Genomic DNA, 17,500 nt, shown 5'->3' on the forward strand with positions numbered 1-17,500 from the left:
GGCTTTAAATACAATTTCATTGTAGACAGTTAAGACTAGAGTAAGTGGTTGCAAATGAAATTGTAATCACTATTAAAACTCCACCAGATCACTCTTTTTCTGTCCGCAGTTGCAAAAACAAAGACAGCTATTTATGACTGCCCAATGTATCCAATTAATTCTAATAAATTTATCCACATATAGTGTGAACATGAAACTATAGTCTTATTCTGCGGTATATCACAACATCAAAAACAAAGAGTGCTAACGCATCAGTGATTTACTTTATCAAATTAACTGCCAAGAATGCATCTAATATGCAAATCCGTGTACCTGATTGAATAAAGCCTTTAATAATAGTGGCTATAAATATGATTTCATTGAGGGCAGTTAAGAGTAGGGTAAATGGTCGCTCATGACAATGTAATGATGATTGAAACCATAAACCAGCTGATTCTTCATTTTCTGTCCATAGTGAAATGATGAAAACAAAAACAGATGGCCATTTTCTGTCCACAATATGTAACTGATTTCAATTAACTTACATGGCTGTGTGGTTAAGATGTTTGCTTCACATCTATGTAGTGTTGGGTTTATACCTATTTCTTTATTACCCACAAGGAGCTAAACACAGAGGGGACAAACAAGGACAGACATAGGTATTAAGTTGATTACATCGACCCCAGTGCATAACTGGTACTTAATTTATCGACCCCAAAAAGATGAAAGGCAAAGTCGACCTCGGCAGAATTTGAACTCACAACGTAACGACAGACGAAATACTGTTACGTTGTGAGTTCAATTTCCGCCGAGGTTGACTTTGCTTTCATCCTTTCGGGGTCGATAAATTAAGTACCAGTTCCGCACTGGGGTCGATGTAATCGACTTAATACCTATGTCTATCCTTGTTTGTCCTTTGTTGGGTTTATACCAACTGCACAGTACCTTGGTTGAGTGTTGTTTCCTCGTGCTCTGGACCAATCATAATCGTTTCACTAGGAAAATTATTTAATGTAATGCTGTGCACCATTCATAATTATTTTACTTATTCAGTTGAATATTTTTTGTGCAACATTTATTTCTGAAAATTATTTACATTATTTACAATTGACGGATATTTTCCTCATCTTGTTTGTGTTAACCCTAATCCTGAGTTCCTTTTGAGCATTGGGCCGCATGGAGGCAAAGTGGTTGAGTTTCTTTTGAGCGTTGGGACTCATAGAGGCAAAATGGCTGAATTCCTTCAAGTGTTGGCCTCATGGAGGTGAGGTGGCTAAGTTCCTTTCAAGCATTGGGCCCCATGGAGGCAAAGTGGCCAAGTTACTTTCAAGTGTTGGGCCTCATCGAAGTAGTGACCAAGACCTTTGACATTATGTCATGCTTGAGAAGAAGGCCTGTCAAGCTGAGCAAAATCAGTCATGGTAGATACCAGTGGCATGTAAAAGCTCCCATTACACACACTTGGAGTGGTTGGTGTTAGGAAGGACATCTAGCCATAGAAAACCACGGCAAATCAGACTGGAGCCTGGCACAGCCTTCCAGCATGATAGCCCAGTCAGACTCTCCAACCCATGCCAGCATGGACAACAGACGTTAATTGAGGATGAGGATGATAATGATGATTAGGATTTAAATTCCATTCTATGAAAAGCTTTCTTTCTACAATATTCTTAAAGAAGTGAAAGAAATTATCCAGTAACTTCAGCCAGTACAAATGAGTCTGATAGGTGTAAAAGGCTAAGTGATGTCACTTGTCAAGAGTACAGATGACAGTCAGATCACTGATGTTTGTTGTGTACTCCGCTGTCATTATTCTGTCATTATTGCTGTTATTCTGTGCATCTGTGTGTAAAAATCAGTTGCATTTTGCAGGGTTGCTTTATTTTCAACCTTACCATAGAAATGGAGAAAGACATAGTGCTAGATATAAAAAATAAATCATTTGGGTGAAATCTGTGATGAGCCCAAGTGACGCTGATGATCTGGATTTGCCTCTGATATATATATATATATATATATGCAGGGGTTGGTGGCAGTTCCTGCTGTATTCTTTCGCCGCAACTTTCTCTCACTCTTTCTTCAGTTGGCCTGCTCGCTTAGCCAGCGGGGTGGCATCATTTGAAGACTAAAACAATGCAAAGCGCATTGTGACCAGCGATATGTAGCAACATCTGATAGTCTGGTCAGCCACGGTGATCACGGTGATATATATATATATATATATATATATCTCACTTGTGAAGACCGGTTGAGGCAAGTGAAAATCAAATCAAATCAAATCAAATCAAAATAGACAAAATAGATGAACATCAATGGAATTTGTATCTTGTGGTACCAGTGCCTGTGGCACACAAGAAATCCATCAGTGCCGTAGTCAGTGCGGTGGGCACATGACAAACACCATCTGATCGTGGCCGTTCGCCAGCCTCATCTAGCACCTGTGTCGGTGGCACATAAAAACACATCCGAAGACCCGGCAAGACTAGTCAGGCCATAACCCATGGCCCCTACCTGGGACGTAGTCAGTCCACCTGTGCATACCTTCCTTCTTGTGACACTTGTGAAGACCTGTTGAGGCAAGTGAAAATCAAATCAAAACAAATCAAAATAGATGAACATCAATGGAATTGTATCTTTGTGGTACCAGTGCCGGTGGCACGTGGCACATAAGAAAACCATCCGAACGTGGCCGTAGCCAGTACCGCATCGACTGGCCTCCGTGCTGTGGGCACGTAACAAGCACCATCCGATCGTGGCCGTTTGCCAGCCTCATCTGGCACCTGTGTCGGTGGCACATAAAAACACCATCCGAGCGTGGCCGTCTGCCAGCCTCGTCTGGCACCTGTGTCGGTGGCACATAAAAACACATCCGAGCGTGGCGTCTGCCAGCCTCGTCTGGCACCTGTGTCGGTGGCACATAAAAAACACCATCCGAGCGTGGCCGTCTGCCAGCCTCGTCTGGCACCTGTGTCGGTGGCACATAAAAAACACCATCCGAGCGTGGCCGTTTGTCAGCCTCGTCTGGCACCTGTGTCGGTGGCACATAAAATCACCCACTACACTCTCGGAGTGGTTGGCGTTAGGAAGGGCATCCAGCTGTAGAAACACTGCCAGATCTGACTGGACTGGTGCAGCTTTCGGGCTCCCCAGACCCCAGTTGAACCGTCCAACCCATGCTAGCATGGAAAGCGGACGTTAAATGATGATGATGATGATGATGATGATGATATATACATGGTAAATAACAATGGATTAAATTGCTATATTCTTCTGAAGATCTGGTGTTTCAAAATGATTATACAACTACCTATGCAATGATAACGGCATATCTTACAGTTTATACACTAGTGAAGTGAGTGTAAACATTGTGTAATTTACGATGTTATAATGAAGACTTTTGTTCCATTCTACATACAAACACACATACATATTAAGAGAGATACAATACATATACATATGCATATGTGTCTGTGTGTATGTATATGTTTGTGTCTGTTTGTGTTAACATTGTGTGATAATTGTGCGAACATCATAATCATTGAAGGAGATTTGTTTATTTGCAGTTTTCTGTGAAATCTCGTCCAGTTATTGTGTTGTTTGTGTTCAAAGAACTAGAGAAATATAGTATCATAATATCTTTCTTAGCAATCACTAAATACTAGTGATGGAAAGAGCAGCTGCCCATAGAATGGAAAGTAGAAATTAAAATGATGATAATGGCATTGACAATGACAACACAGATATGGCTTTGATTTACAGATTTGTTCTGTAGTATATCTTAACATAAAAAAAGCATTGCTAAGCATATCACTAAAATATAATTAGTAGCGTAAAATGTCTTGTGAAATAACTCAGAAGTAATGAATAACGCAATATCTCTTTTTTGTATTAAAATTTCTGAACTCTGTAATCACTGTAAAACTAGTTACTGTTTCAACCAAATTCATTGTAAGCTAACAAGGGACCCTTTACGTGGTCGCTTGGCTTACTAGAAATAACAGCAAAATCACACTCAAATCATGCTTACTAGCTTAAAAAAGGGTACAATTAATGTAGTTCTGGGTCTGCTAAATGTAGAAAACTAAAGGAATTGTTAAAACTGGAATATATTTGCTGGTAGGTTTGCTTGATTGAAATTGACTTTGGCTTTAATAACAACAGAAGCTGCTATAACAACAACAATAAACTTCATTTGTAAGAATCTTTGTAGTTTAAACTTTAATGCAGTTCCTTGTATAGACATAGGTTGAGTATCTTGTCAAAATAGGTGGAATTTTTTTTATGGGTCAACAAATGAGCTTCTGTGTGCTAATTTAATCTGATAGAAATAGAAACCAAGTCTCCCGGAAATATCCATATAATCGTATGATTAATAAAAGAAGATACATTAAATAATATAGTCCAAAAACTGGATGGTCAAAATCAGAATGTCTTTAAATGTAGGTCGATTCGAAATATTAGAAAATACACAAAATTCTTCGTAAATTGTAATCTAAATTGTTTAAAACAACTGCAATAGGATATGATTTGAATAGCAGCATTACCTTATTGTTATTATCATCAATACCATCGTTGCTGTCATCTTCATCATCATCATCATCAGTGATATCATCAGCATCGTCGTCGTCATCATCATCATCATCATCATCATCATCATCATCATCATCATCATCATCATCATCATCATCTTCATCATTACTATCTTTTTTCATGTCTGCTTATTTGTACCAGCATGAGTTAGATTGGACTTCTTTGGATGCTCTTCCTGATGCCAACTTTTTATTTAATGGCCCATACAGTATGTGAAAACATGATGTACTTCTATGTCTGTTCCTGAATATAACATTACTTTACTTTCCATATTACATTTCGATGAATCTCAAACTGTTGAAACAGTAACTTTCCACTTACATATTCCACAAGCTAACCAGTGAATTTCTGGATGGCTACCTGACCTGCTAGTTATAGTCAAATCTTCTTTTCTGTCCTACTCAGAAAATGGAAGCTTGACATCTCCTTATTTCAGCAATGAGGAAGCAGTTGTTGATCAACTGTTCATTGAATTAGCATATAAGTACTGAGTGTTCCACAGACATAAGAACCCTTCATGTAATTGTTAGGTAAAATCCATGTGAGATAGTGTGCAATAAGGATACATCATCTAAGTTCAAATTCCACCAAGGTCGACTTTGCCTTTCATCCTTGTGGGGTCAATGAAATATGTACTATTTGAACATTAGGGGTCAACGTAATCAACTTATGTCATTCCTTTAAAATGGTGACCTTGTGCCAAAAATTTCAGACTAATATGGATAAAACTTTGAAATACAGGTATAACTGATCTAATAGCTTTTCATGAATTACCATCTGCACAATTTCACCTATGTGGCTTGGGTTCACCTGAAGCACTTGCTCAAGATGTCATTCACTGAGATGGAAACTAGGACCTTGTGATTGCAAATTGAACTTCTCAACTATTTGGCTATACTGTTGCTACCCATGCTTCATTTTCTTAAAAGAAAGTAATGTATTAGATAATGTTTTCTGGGGTAGGGTGCCCCTGAATAAAATGAAATTTACATGGATTAAATATTTTTGATCATAATTCTGCTTCATCATAGCGGACTTTGGGCTAACCAAAAAAAGTAACATAAGTAAAATTCCTCATGCAATGCACTTCAGAGTATTTTATGGGATGTGGTGCCCATTGTTGTTAAATGTACTTTATAGCAATGAAAGAAAATAATACAAGTAATATGATGAGATATCAAAACATTACCAAAGAAGAGAATAGAAATCTTTGTGTTGTTGAGGGTTTAATGTTTGGGCATGTAGACAGACGAAGTGTCAGATATAGTCAGATATTTGATTTTGATTTTCCAGTTTCAGCTAATGAGCTGTGGCCATGCTGGGCACCGCCATCTAGATATTTAGATAAGAAGATTGATAGATAGATAGATAGATAGATAGCTGAAAAGTTAGACAAACAGACAACTAGCTAGCTTGATAGATAGATAGGTATATATATATATATATTATATATATATATATATATATATATATATATATATATATTATATATATATATACATATATACATATATATATATATATATATATATATATATATATATATATATATATATATATATATATATATTATATATATATATATAGATAGATAGATAGATAGATAGATATAGATAGATAGATAGATAGATAGATAGATAGATAGACAGACAGGCAAACAAAGAATTAGATGCTTAGAGTGGGTATGAAAAAAGAAAGAGAGAGAGAGAAAGAAAGAGAGGGAGATTGGAAGATTACCTTTTTCCTTTGTAATGCTATTTTCTCACATTACTATAAAATACTTTCAACAGCAATAACTTCCTGTCCACAAGATAACATGTTGCTTGTGATACAACATTACATTACATACAGTACATTATATTAACTGCATTAAATTTTTTTTTAAATAAACAAATTTGAATAAATAAAATAGATAAATTAGTGTTAATGGAAAAAAAATTGGAATTTTACATTCAAGTGATTTTTATAGTTTTCTATTTGATAGATAAAATATTAATTTGGAGACAAAATTCTTATATTTGTGATTATATTCAACGAAGACTAGAAACTGAAGATATGTTAGTTTTAAAATCATGTATTTTTTGCAAATTCAATCAGAATTAAGATGTCATTTCTCATTCATTTCTCTCTCTCTCCCTCACTTTGTAATTTTCCACCTCTCTACTCTCACTGTACATACACATGCACACACACACACAGACACACAGTCAGACTCACACACACACAAACACAAACATGCAGATCTGTGTATGTGTGTGTATACACACTGACATACATACATGTATGCACACACACACACACACACACAAACACACATACGTGCACACACACACACACAGACATACACACACACATATACATTATTCAGTCTGGAAAGACTTTAGCAAAATTTTGTTCTCCTTTTACATTGTTAGGCATCTCCACATGTATGTTTCTGTGTATATGCCTGCATGTATATGCATATATATTAGTCTTTGTTAGCAGAAACGCCTGTCATTGACTGAACTGAAATAAGCTGCCGAAATTGTACTATGAATATTGAAAATTATTCACTTAGATTGTATTGAACATATATTAGAAATGGTTGTTAACTTTCATGTAGAGGATAGAGCTGTTTTTCTTTTGGCCAATATTGTCATGGGTGCATATAAACTTCTGATCTATGACCTATAGTATTTCTTAGTCTATAAATGAAGCAAATATTACACAAACTTTGGCTTATGCCTTGTATAAGATAAGTCAATAAAAGTTCAGGGAAAACTAAAAACATATGTACTATAATTTATTGAACTCAAGTATTACAACAAACAAAAATGCGAATAGCTTTTCGTAGACGAATATAGTGTGATGTTGACTATGTCAATTTAAAGTTATTAATAATTTTGCAAATTTTAGTTTGTTGGTCCCATGGTAAAGACTTCCTTATAGACAAGGTTTCAGGTTTTACTAGTAGGGGTAAAAATGAAACGATTGTTCTTGCTCTCCACTCTGGATGTACCAACATATAATTGACCATGTGAAAAACAGACCTCTTCTAATTGCAAACCATCAAATTTCAAAACCTGACCTTGGGACTTATTATTGAACATTGCAAAAGACAGACGAATCGGATATTGAAGTTATTTGAACTTTAGGGGGATATTGGAAGGTATTAAAGGCAAGTGAGGAAATAAAAACATCTTCACCTTTTCCACAGCCAGAAATTATTGTGGCTTATATGACATTTCTCATTAATTTCTTGACAACAAGTCTTGTGCAATTACACAGTTTGGTTGAGAAAGGTTGTGCAGAAGCAATGGAAAGCAACGAGGAAGAGCTGGTGGCTGCAGTGAGCCTATGAACTCAAATGGGTAATTGACTATTTCCAATTAATCCACAACAGAGTCTTTAAATTTGTAGGTATATTCATTTCCTGGTAAAAGTTTCTCGAGTCTTCCATTTAAATCATTCGGAGTAATGGTCTTTGGTGCCATGATTGCTCTTTTGCACAAGCAAGAACATTTGTGCAATATACTTCGCAAAAAGTTTTCAAAAGTTCCTCAACTGAGCTAAACAAGGTGCAGATTTTTGATGGATTCAAGTCACCTTCATGAGTGATATCTATCCTTCCTTCTCCAAGTTACAAAATAATATGGGCAAAGTGTTCCAACAGATGGTGCCCATGCAAATGTACCCTCATATTTATAGAAAGCTTTAAAACTTTGATATGTTTCCATAAAACAGAAGATTTCAAGCATGCTTTCAATTCATCTGCCTTTGTTTTCCTGGGAATCACTGGCAAATTTTGTCTGAAATCACCTGAAAGTATTACTGTTACACCTCACATCAAACAATTGAAATTGAATAAATCCTGCAGCATTCTGTTAACAGCTTCTACTAAATTTTTATGGGACATTGTAGCTTCATCTCATATGATCAAAGAACATTTCATGAGAACTTGAGCTAAAGAAGAACTTTTACTAATATTGTCAACAGATTCATCATTTGAAGTTAAATTTAATGGCAGCATGACTGCTGTGTGAGGAGTTCAACCTCCTGGGATGAAAGTTGCAGCAATTCCAGAGCTTGCTACAGCTAAGGTTATTTCCTTTTTTGCTGACAGATTTTGGCTAGCACTAAATTTGTAACAAAATTTTTCCAGTTGCTTTTGGTGAGTCTAAAAAATATAATCCTCCTCTCTTCAGGAAATTTTCCCTTTTCATTTTACCTCTGTTTTTTTTTATTAAATGCAAATATTATCAAGACATTGTTTTACAGACTGATGCTCTTCCTATCACTAACCCTTATTTTACTAATAAGAAGTTTGATATTTCTCATGTCACTGAGGGTGCAAAGCAAACAGTTGGTCTATTGACAGAAATGACAACAACACTGCACTTTGGGGTAGTTGCAATTGAGAAACATCAACATTTTCAGTATGAGATTGCATTAATTTATCATGGTAATTTTGTTTGGTTTTCACTAACAATGTGTCTTTGGCATGCTGCTTATATTCTAAACCTAACTTCTAAGAAAAATGCCTGGCACCACAGATGCATGCTTTTGTTGTTTAGCTGTCTGTTTCAAATTGTAATGACAAAGAACCATAGACCATTTCCTTATTTTTTTGAGTAGTTGTACAGATTTTAAAGAAATTGTTCTTTCTCATTCAATTTCTGTTGTCTCGTGTTGACTTTTCTATTTTGAAATATTTTTCCATTAGTATTTCCTTCAATACCTTGTATGTATTCCTCTGCAACCATTATTTATTCTTTGTCACACAACAGTTGTAATAGTGCTACTGGTTTCTATTGTTAGGAGACAAGGTGTTTGCTCATTTGCTTCAAAGACTGAGTTGCCCAGAAGTGCCTGTTGTAATTCTTGTTAGGAATATAATTAAGTTCACTTCCATTTTTGCTTGAACGCAGGTAAAAAATATTTTCTTTGCTTTCTTTTGGACTTGTGTGTGTTCTTATTAATTTTTTCCCAATTACAAGTTTTTACTTGAAACTACCTTAAGTTTGAAACTTCCTTTTGTTCTGCTGTGTAATTGTGGTTTGGTTCACTTTTAGACAGCTACTATGTGAGCAAATTAAAGTGCAAATGATGCTAACGCTGTTTTCAGAATTATCTCTTAGACTGATTTGAATATTTTTATGTGTTAAACATTGATTTAAATGTTCATTACACTTTTCTTTTTGCTTTTTAAGCTGTCTATTATATTTTTGCATTCTTATCTTTTCCCCATAAGCTGACAGAACATATTTTTGCATAGAATATTTATGTATGGTGACATTTGGAAAATGAAAATGACATGCTTTTAAATGGCTAAGGAAAAATTTATAAAAAGATACCTTCCTCTTTTTGTTGTCTTACTCTAAGTATCAAGAGTAGGCTTTTCTCTGAATATTATCATATTTTAAAGGCAAACTTTGGAGTAAAATAAATGTGTGTATACACCAGGAATCAATAGTAATAATAATAATAATAATAATAATAATAATAATAATAATAATAATGATAATAATAATAATAATAATAATACTAATAATAATAATAATAATAATAATAATTAATAATAATAATAATAATAATATAATAATAATGATAATAATAATAATAATAATAATAATAATAATAATAATAATAATAATAATAATAATAATAATAATAATAATAATATTAATAATAATAATATTTTAAAAGGATTGACGTAATTCTTCACAAAGGAAATTTCAGCCCTGAAGATGAAAAAAGAAAAGAAGCTGAAAAAGTTGATTTCCTATTCCTCTGAGCCAGTGAGCAATGAAACATTTTGGTCGAGAACATTTGATATGAAATAGGAGAAGTCGTCTTTACTTTCAACACAAATGTTATGTGATAAACTTATTGACATCAGGTTGAAAATTGTAGCAGAAAATTTTCATAAAATTCCAATACAATCAACCGTTTTTTCTGGCACAGAATTTCTAACATACAGTCCACACCACACACTGTTCATTCATCACACCAGGAACAATCATTTGTTCAGAAATTTTTATATTTATGACAGTTTCACAAGAATTAATAGCACAAATTACAATGTTGTACTCACTACAAACAATCATCATTCCTATAGTTCAACAACTTCATGTAACTAATCCCCAAGTTGGTGCATATAATTGTAGCCTTTTTGCCATGGTGTATGCATTTGAATTGGTCATTGGAAATACTCCAGAGAAGTTTTTATTTGATTGGTCAAAAAGGCGAGCATATTTAAGATTTTGCCTCGTAAACAATAAATTTGTTCCTTTCCTGAAAATAAAGGTTTTTCAAATGTCTACAAAAACCACAGAAGTCACTTACTTTCTTTCACCTACCCAGAAATGGATTACCCCTAGAAGTATGACTAAAAATTATAACTTCTCACATGAACATTCAGAACAAATTTTATCATTCAAGAGGTTCCATATTTTTAGTGAAGATTTTGAGCAAAGCTCAAAAAGTAGTCAGGAATCTAATGAGAGTAGGACTATGAAAATCACTTGTCCGAGAAAATCCATCACACTAGAGAATAAGTCGGTCATTAATTTATCTAAACTAAAAGTTTCACCTGACTATGTCTCAGCCTTAGATCTTGGATTGAGTTTCTGCCCAAGCGCTAAGAATTTCAACAAGAATAAACTACCTCAAGGGCTATTTCAGTTTGTCTGCTGTCACAAGCTGAAGGAATATCTTTTTCAAAAATTGGTGGCAAGGAATCAGGAAACCCTATGCTTACTGAAAATAAAAATGATGATGATTGAATCTAGCATAATTGGATTGAAAACAATCCCTATTGATATCCAGATAATGTTTGGGTTGGATGTTCATAAGCACTACCGTAATTTCTTGAATCTTGTCAGACAGTTATTTGAGAAAGCCTTAAAACAAGGGCAAAGAAGTACTGGAATAACCTCACAAATTCCCAATTTTACACACTCTGACATCTAGCTAATAATGATTCTATTGTTATTAAAATGGTGGATAAGGGTGGCTCTATCATAATTATGGACAAAAGTAAGTATATTTCGGCTTGTGAAGAATTACCTGTTGATCCAAACTCCAATTACAGAGAAGAACTTGACAAAATAATTCTGGAAATGGAGGAAAGCAATTTCATAAATAAGGCCGAATCCAGGATTTTTTGATCAGTAAGTTTCTCCACTGCACCCAATTTGCAGCAAATATTAATGTTGTACAGCCAAGATTTCAGAATGGTTGGATGGTTTTCTACCTCTTGTCACAGAAAGATCAAGTTCCTATATTCGGAATACTTTTGATTTTGTGTCTAAAATCAACAACTTTTTTAAGCACTGAGGCCATATCGAGAACAGTTTTTTGGTAACTATGGATGTTTCTTCCCTTATATCCCAATATTGACCACAATGAAGGGGTAGAAGCATGCATGGCTGCCTTCGAAAAGTGCTCAAACAAAAGCATTCCATTAAATTTTCTTTGTAGATTATTGAGATTTGAGTTACAAAGTAACACAATGAAATTTGGACAAAGATTTTACCACCAGAGAAGGGATTGCATCATGGGTACTCTCATGGCAGTTAATTTTTCTAATATCTTCATGACAAAATTCGTGACACAGCTACTGAAGAGATTCAAATCCCTTTATGGTCATGAACGAATACTTCAGTTACAGTTCACTGATGAAATTTTTTTTGTCTGTGAAGGATCACAGGATAGTTTAATTGACTTCTTGCATTTCAGTGACTGTTATGCTAAAAACTATGGCTTGAAGTCCAACATAAAATTTATGTCTAGTTTTTCAAAAACTAGCTTTGAATTTTTGGACACAAAAGTTAAGTTTTCTGGAGGTAGAATAGTGACAGTTATTTTGCAAGCCCACGTCATCCCACATTGATCTCCACTGCCACTCTGATTATCCACTCTGATTCCATCTGGAATCATAACAGAAATGTTATGATTTATACAGAAGGTGGAACATGTAAAGATTCCCATTTTGATGTATGTGGCAGAATGCATGAAACGCAAGCTGATTTATGTTGGTAGTACAACAGAACAATTAAACGAAAGATTTAATGGGCACAGATATGACATCAAGCACAATAGCAGTGGTTCGACAGAACTTGCTGAACATTTTGCTTCAAACGGCTGCAGTTTTGAAAAAGACTTGAAAGTGCATATTCTCAGAAAATATTCTGAATTACTTCTCAAAATTCATGAGGAGAAATATGTTTGTGGGTTATTAACATCACGGCCTGGAGGAATGAATAAAATAACAGGAGAAAATAATCAAATTTATACAAAACTGTTTGATTAAATATTCTTCTTCTTTTTTCCTTTTCTTTTTTCTTTCCTCTATCTTTCTGTCTTTTTTTCTGTCTTTTTCTTTTTGCCTGTTATAAAATTGAAACTTAAAGTGCGGACTCTGGTTTCTCTCGTTCATAATTTGAATTTAAATATCTATAATTTTGAATTTTTATCGCTTCTTATTTTGAACTCGATAAAGACAGACTTACTGCCAAAATATCATTCAACCAATAAAATATCTATTACAGTAAAGTTGCATTCTTCATCTTAATAAAAATAATAATAATAATAATAATAATAATAATAATAATAATAAGAATAATAATAAGAATAATAATAAGAATAATAATAACAACAATAATAATAGCAACAACAACATTAATATTATCTTAATATTATCTTAATTTACTTTTCACAGTAAGATAGCTGTCTTAATCTAATACTGCTTCTGTTGCATATAACAGAGCAGCAGCAGCAGCACCAGTAGTAGTAGTAGTAGTAGTAGTAGTAGTAGTAGTAGTAGTGGCAGTAGCAGTAGCAGTAGTAGTTTCTAAGATAAGCACAAGGCTTGAAATTTGGCAGGATCGAGGATTAAGTTGATTAAAATTGACACTATCCCTTGAATGGTGCTTTATTTTATCGATTCTGGAGAAGATAAAAAAAAAAAGTAAAGTTGAATTTGACAGGATTTGAAGTGAGAATGTAAACTGCAACAACCAGTGCAAGGCATTTTGTCAGACACTATCAATTCTCCCAACAATAATGCATTCAGTCTAAATTTAAAGATTATATATTATCATCTTAAATCTTATCATTCATCAGCTATTTATCAATCATTCTACATTATATTCATTCAGAACATATAAAGTAACACTTTCTTTAGTAATCCACCAGTGAAACTAAAATCTGCATGCAATTGGTTTAAGTCATGCAATGGTTCAATTAGTACTTAAAATACCATTACTAATAGTTATCAACATATCAACTTGCTGCCACTTAAACAGACAAATAAGAAAACTATATGACTCCGGATACAATAAGTATCTAATTTTCAAATCTTGAATATGCTTTTGGAAACCTAAAAAGAGAGAGACATTACAGTGAAACGATACATACAAACTTATATATATACATACACATATACATATATATATATATATATTATATATATATATATATATATATATATAGATATATATATATATATTCATATATAATGTGTATATACATGTGTATATATATATATAGATATGTATATATATGTATATATGTACATATATATATATGTATATATCTATATATATATATATATATATATTATATATATATATATATATATATATATATATATATATATATATATATATATATATTATATATATATATATATATATATCTGTGATAATTTTGATACATGATATATGTTGCATATAACTTATGTTGTCAAGAAATGAGATATGAATCAAAATTTAGTTTCAACAATAGATGTCTACAGGAAGTGACAATTTGTAATAAGAATTTTGAATGAATTTTGTGAAAACTTTCTATGTGCAATTAAGAAAACTTTCTGGTGAATTGTAAGAGTAGATTTTTGCTGATAATTTCTAATCTTTTTCAATTATGGTAAATTCATTGGTCTACACTTCATATCATCATATCATCATATCATCATCATCATTATCATCTTCATCATCATCATTATTTGGGTGGAGGAAAGAATAAATTAGAATCCACATGATAAACATGAAATTAAAGAAAATTAAAATCTAGATGTTTAGATAACTTGTTTTATATAGTTTCTCCAATTTTTATTTTGTTTTTATTTTATGTATTTGATATTGAAATATTTCTTCGAATATGAAATATTGAGTATAAAGACAGAGTGTAATATGGCTATCAATCTTTTCAAAGCACAATATTATTTTCCACATGATGTATTCCTGTATTTCTACAGGTCTTTTTTGAAATTTCTTTATTAGTTCTTGTGTTTCTGTTTTTACTTTTTGCATTGAATAAACATGAAAGCAGAATAACTTCACAAACAAGAAAATAAATAAATAAAGAAACTAAAATGATTAAAAAAAGTTTTTCTAAATATTCTTTTATAAAAAGTAAATGAAAGTTGTTTTTTTTTCTTCTCTAAAATAGAAAAAATAAATTCTGAAAAATACATTAGTTATCAATCCATCCAATTAGAGCTAATAAAAAAAATTAAATAAAATTAAGCAAAACAACAAACAGAAACTGTTAGTGCTGCTGTTACTACTACTACTACTACTACTACTACTACTACTACTACTACTACTACTACTACTACTACTACTACTATTTATTTTTAGCAGAAGCAGATATCAAATAAATCAATTTTATAAACAAGATTTTTTTTTCTTTTCTCTCCATTGTATTTTTCTGAAGTTTTATATTTAAAAACAAAATTCTGTTTTCTCCTAGTGAGTCATCGTTTTTATGTATTTTTGTCAGGGCATAAGAAAGAAGACCCTCCAACACCACCAAACACACACACACACACACACACAAAAAAAAAATGAAGCTTAAATTGTGAATGAAACCATACTGTACAATCTTTGGTGTTGTTATCTGTTATTTATACTTGCATTGTTGCATAATTGTATTTTTCCCTAATATTTTCACATAGGAAAAATAATAAATTGCTAAAAATATAAAGAAAATAAAAAAAAGCTGAGAAAAATAAAATAAAAAGGTATGACAAAATCCAAACAAGCTAAATGCATATTGTCCAAATGAAAATGACAATTTGTTTCAAAGCAAAAAATTCCTGTGCAAAGGGGAAAAAGAATGAAAAAACGAAAATGGTAAAAATCTTTCAGTGTTTTTGTTCAGTTTGCAAAATCTTTCATACGCACATGCATACACAGACAAATATATATGTTTTTTAATCAGCAGATGTTACAAAATGACACAGTTGAGTTTTGTACAAGGTGCTTATCAAACTTGTGTCAGTTTTTAATTTTTGCCAATTAAATATAAGAATATGTACTCATGTTGAGTTGTATTACATCCATTTATTTTACCTAATCTTGCTTTCTCTCTCTCTCTCTCTCTCTTCTCTCTCTCTCTCTATATATATATATATATATATATATATATATATGTATCTGCATGCATACATACATACATGCATACATACATCATACACACACACACACACACACACATGCATACACACACATATAGTATACTGTTCTGTGAAGGTAAGACCACTCATAAAATACTTCATCTGATGACAGATATATATTGTTTAATGAACATAGTATATATTTTTATACACTAAAACTATTAGTAGCTTATAAAAATATATAATGTGTTCATTAAACAATATATACAAATATATATATATGTATATATATATCTGTAAGTGTAATATGTCACAATTATTTGGTAGCCATGATAAAACTCTGAGTTTCGGATGTTGGGGTGGATATCCATACTGTCATCTCTTCAGTTATCTGGCCATCTGAAAAAATGCTATGAAAATTATCATTAAACAAAGGGAAATTACTGTGTGATTGACCGTTATTAAGACAAAAGAGCTATTTGAATGACTGCCAAGTGAGGGGAGGGAGTAAAAGTAAGGGGGTACAAATGTACATAGTATTCGTGAAAGCACACATGTCCATACCTACACACACTTACGTGAATACTATGTACATTTGTACCCCCTTACTTTTACTCCCTCCCCTCACTTAGCAGTCATTCAAACAGCTCTTTTGTCTTAATAACAGTCAATCACACAGTAATTTCCTTCTGTTTAATGGTCATTTTCATAGCATTTTTTCCGATGGCCAGATAACTGAAGAGATGGTGGCATGGATTTCCACCCCGACATCCAAAACTCAGAGTTTTATCATGGCTACCAAATAATTGTCACATATTACATTTACAGATAAATTCCTCTATTTACATAATATCGAGGTCTCTTTCTTTCTTTTGTTGTCTTACTATTTCTGTCAATATAAATATATATATATATTTCATGCCATGCTAAGAAATGGTGTATGGCACCAGAATTTTCACCTCGAGTCAAATATAAAGAAATTGCTTCTCATTATTGTTAGAGTATTTGCACAAGTGGAGTGAAAGCCAGCTATTTTTGAAATCTTTGGAAATGCTTTAACTGAGGAAGGTTTACATAATGAATACATTTCCTATTACATATTATGCAATCCTGAAATAGACCTATTAAATTATTTAGAAATATCACTATTACGCACACACACACACACACACACACACACACATATATATATATATAACTTGAACAGCCACACAAAGCAGTCGCCTAATGACATATTTGGGACTGTGAGATAAACTCAAAGTATGAAGTAGTTTGATAAAATTTTATCAAGTGATTTTCAAATTTGATCAATATAATCTTGTTTCTCATCAGAGGTTTCCACAGTTATTTCAGGTTAAATACCCTGCCTGCCATTTGTTCATGAGATAAACCGTTGAAGAGTGAGCACTAAAATTCAAAACAGTTAAAGTGTATGGTTACATACAATAAGATTTATAATAATATATTAATATATTAAGATATATTAAATACATTATAATATAGGCAGCTATAGCAATTAAAACCAAAAACATAAAATTAATAAATGAGGGT

This window comes from Octopus sinensis, linkage group LG4 (genome assembly GCF_006345805.1).
Source record: "Octopus sinensis linkage group LG4, ASM634580v1, whole genome shotgun sequence".
Taxonomy (NCBI): domain Eukaryota; kingdom Metazoa; phylum Mollusca; class Cephalopoda; order Octopoda; family Octopodidae; genus Octopus; species Octopus sinensis.